This window comes from Mirounga leonina, unplaced genomic scaffold (genome assembly GCF_011800145.1).
Source record: "Mirounga leonina isolate KUSES-001 unplaced genomic scaffold, KU_Mleo_1.0 Mir_55, whole genome shotgun sequence".
NCBI lineage: Eukaryota > Metazoa > Chordata > Mammalia > Carnivora > Phocidae > Mirounga > Mirounga leonina.
Genome location: NW_023270816.1, coordinates 2,835,336 through 2,839,436, shown reverse-complemented (window position 1 = coordinate 2,839,436; position 4,101 = coordinate 2,835,336). Strand labels below are relative to the sequence as shown.

Genomic DNA, 4,101 nt, shown 5'->3' with positions numbered 1-4,101 from the left:
GAAACTCGTAGTGTATGCCCCCTTCTCTCCTCCTTCTGAGTGCTCAGAGCCACGCGGAAAGCAGTGCTATCTAAGCAACTGGAGACACACATTTCTTTTACCCCCAAAAGAAGAGGGTTGATACAGGGTGCCTGGGTGGCTCAGATGGTTGAGCGTCTGCCTTCGGCTCAGGTCATGATCCCAGGGTCCTGGGATCGAGTCCCGCATTGGGCTCTCTGCTCCTTGGGAGCCTGCTTCTCCCTCTGCCTCTCTTGCTCTGTCTCTCATGAATAAATAAATAAAATCTTTAAAAAAAAAAAAGAGGGTTGATACAATCTTTAGAAAGTTGTGTTTGCAAGATGAGCCATCACTCCAAGCTGTTAAAGTTAATTCTTTTCAACTAGTCATATAGCTGCCAGTCATTTTGTTACCCACTTGTGCTCTTACTGTTAAAAATTTGTTAACTTCTTTAAAACCCACATTGAGTCAGACTGAGTGAACTCTGCCGTGGGCATTTCCATCACTCGACACTGAGCTTCTTAGCAATAGCCAGAGGTGGGACTTTCTGGCAAATGCTGTTTATCCATCTTTGAAATGAGACATTGATTGCAAGTAGATTTAAAAGGAAATTCCTGTAAAAGCATTTTTTCAATGATAGTCTTTGCTTTTTTTTTTTTTTTCACTCACCCATAACTTTCTGGAAAATTCTACTTTTGGCTGAATTTTCTCATCATTGTTTTCAGTATAAATTTGTTTTGTTTTTTATTAATGGAAAGTTCAGGGCTGGGAAAAATCCCTTTGGTAGCTTTTGAGATACAAGAATATGAAAAAAAAGATACTTTTTCCAATTAAAAGATATCTTTGGCCTTATTTTTCTTTTTAACAAAAACTTTGCATTTGAGGACTGGAGTAGATTCTAAGCAGTGGTTCTCAGTATCAGCCCCATATCAGAACTCCTCAAAAGGCTTTAAAAAATACTGATGCCCGCGGCGCCTGGCTGGCTCAGTTGGTGGAGTGTACAGCTCTTGATCTCGGGGTTGTGGGTTTGAACCACACATTGGGTGTAGAGATTACTTAAGAATAAAATATTTTTAAATAAAATACTTAAAAAAAAATACTGATGCCTGAGTCCAAAGACTCCAGAAAAATTAGTCTGGGTCCAGCCAGACTGGAGTAGGCTGTTCCTATTTCCTTTCTGAAACCATGTCTTGTCTCCCGCCATGGCCAGCAGGAGGGCAGCACCTCCCACCGGGATGGCTCCAGCCTTTCTGGGCTCCGGGATCATTAGAAGCTCCCCGGGCAGTACTGAGCACTACTCTCTTAGGACACTACCACCCCGATCTCCAAACTCGAAAAAGGATGCAGAGGTCTGGAGATTTCAGAAGGGAAAATCAATTCTTACTGGGGATAGTTCTTCCTGTTGAGAGAAAAATAGTTATTACTGTGTAAACCATATGTCTCTAAGAAAGACATGAAGGAACTTTAAGTGGAAAACCTTCATACCCCCCACACAACTGGTCAAGGATCCCCAGTATCAGATCATCTCCTATTGCTCTAGCAGAGACTGGTTCCTCACTAACACTTAAGAGCAAGGAATGCCCCCCACCCACCCATCCAGCTTCGGACAGGTATTTCTTTTTATGCTTGTGGGCATCAAAGAACAAAAGAGAGACTCTAGGGGATCGGCTATTTTCCTGGCTCTGTGGCCACCTTCTGCTATCATCAGGTCTTCGTCTGGACTCTTATAAAAGTTTTCCAAACGGTTCCTCAAGGAGGGGAAGCTGGGATAGACTTTTCTCCTCTGGTCATGCCGAGAAGGTGATCGCCAAGATGCACCACAGAGAAAACCAGACTCAGTACCGTGTCGGAAATGTCTTCTCCCTCCGGTGAAGTCCCCAGAGGAACATGACTCTGCTTCCTCGTCCCTCCTGACTCTGGACTGACCCCTGGACGGGCCCAACTAGTGAAGTTGCTGCCATTTGACAACACCCCATTGCCATTAGCTGCAAAGTCCAACCACACCTGCTTCACGCTCACAGATGGGTATTCACGGATTCAACAAGCCTTGACTGGCTGCCCCCTACCAGCCAGCCAGGGTGGAGAGAATATTGATTTTAATAACGCACAGCCCCTGCCCCCATAGAGAGACAGAGAAGCAAACCACTGCACGAGACACCCTCAGGGCCTGGTTATCAGACTTGTTTGAGCGTCCGGGTGCCTGAAAGTCATAAGAAAGGGTCTTGATCACCATGAAACGTTAATGCATTGACTGTAAAGTAGCTGTGTGATTTTGTACCAAATCAAATAGCATCACAGAGTAGATTTCAACAGAGATAAATGTCAGTGACACATTCATAATAAATATGGAGGGTGGGGGCTTAAAACTAAGCAAGTTCTATGTCTCAGATTTCTCTGTGAATCAAGAAAAGACCGTCACTCTTCTGTTTAGCCACAAAGCACTGAAGAGCAGTTGAGGAACCCCAGGAGGCTCCCTGGGAAGACATGAGGAGACCCTCAGTCCTTTGACGGTCACATCCACCCCACACGGTGCCTTCGCTGCCGCGAGAGAGACCCAGGGCTCTGGTGTGATGTATGTCCCACAGACGGCTCCTCTTCTGGGGGAAAGTAGTTTCTCTGTTGAGAAAAACAGTACAGAAAATATGTACATATTTTACTCATTCAATGAGCTCTGAGTAAAGTTGATCATCTGTATGTGCTGGGCTCATTGCTGAAATATTGTGCAAGCTCTCAGAGTCTGCCTGTTTTAACATTTTCAACCCGATCATGCCTAAAACAGAACAAACAAACAAAGTGTGCAGGAAGGCAAACTAACTACAAAAGTAAAATCCACGGAGATAAGATGCCCTGTCTGGGACTCCTGTGGGACACGGCCAGCATCTACCCAATATCCTCCTGTTGAGCTCTGTCTGTGGGACTCAGCGTCTGCAGGATTTGATGTTTTCCTTGGGCCATTTTGTTGACAATTCCAATTTTGAGATTGCAATGTAACACTGTCTCACTGTTTGTTCCTGGGTGGGCTGTTCATATTTCCTTTCTGAAACCATGTCTTGTCTCCCTCCATGGCCAGCAGGAGGGCAGCACCTCCCACCAGGATGGCTCCAGCCCTTCTTGGGGAAGGCTGTGGGAAGTCTCTCCTCTCTCTGGCTGGCTTCATGGAAGTTGAGTGAAGGTCTCTTAGACTCATTTGGAAAGAGGTTCCTCAGACTTGAGTATGGAATGGATTCTATAACACAGTCTGTTGTGTTTGTAAATTAATACACGTTGTGGGGCTTGGGCAAACGCCCTCGACCCTGCTCTCAGATTTCCTAGTTACCTCAGAATTCCCCTTCAGTTAAGAAACGTCTTGTGTATGTGTGTCCATCTGACCACTGGGCTTATTTGAAGTGCCTCCAATTAGAGAAAATGGGAACTAAGTGACTTTCATTTAAGGAAGTCCCATCTGCCTATCATCTTAAGGAGAGTTTAAAAATGAGAAGAAAAGAACCGCCAAAAAAAAAAAGTAATTTCCTCCTTGACAATTATTTCTGAATAGGAACTTGAGCAATCTTACTCAAGAGGGTGGGGGTTTTGTCCCCGTGCCTGTGCTCAGGAGTGCCTGAAAGGATGCCCGCCTCACGGTGTGTGGACTGGCACAGGGCAGCCCGCCTCCTTGCATAGAGCGCTTTGCTGCCCACCCCAAGCCCGCCAGGCTTCCTACAGCTTTCCCGGCGTCTGCCTCCAGTGATTCAGTCTTGACCGTCTGCTGCTTCACAGCACCTGCTGTCCTCTTCCCTCTGTCTTTATCTGTAGGTTTCAACCTAAGGCGGAGAGCTGATGCTAACCCCTTGACAAAGAAGCAAATACAGGCACACTTTCTGTCCCAATGAAAGAGAGAGAGAGATGTAATATATATCTCTATACTCTATATACCTATAGTTGTGGGCCAAACTGTCCCCCACCAAATTCGTCTGATGAAACCCTAACTCACAGTGCCATAGAATGTAACCATATTTTGGGACACCTGGATGGCTCTGTCGGTTAAACATCTGCCTTCGGCTCAGGTCATGATCCCAGGGTCCTGGGATCGAGCCCCACATCGGGCTCCCTGCTCAGTGGGGAGTC

General features: G+C 46.0%; 1 long non-coding RNA gene across 1 annotated transcript in view; it reads right to left on the bottom strand.

Annotated features, from left to right (window-relative positions):
• Positions 1-1,048: 1,048 nt before the first annotated feature.
• LOC118001972 overlaps positions 1,049-4,101 on the bottom strand; it is a 55,105-nt gene continuing 52,052 nt past the window's right edge. Inside the window, exon 3 of the long non-coding RNA XR_004676900.1 lies at positions 1,049-2,613. This is a non-coding gene — a long non-coding RNA (uncharacterized LOC118001972). The remainder of the gene's footprint in view (positions 2,614-4,101) is intronic.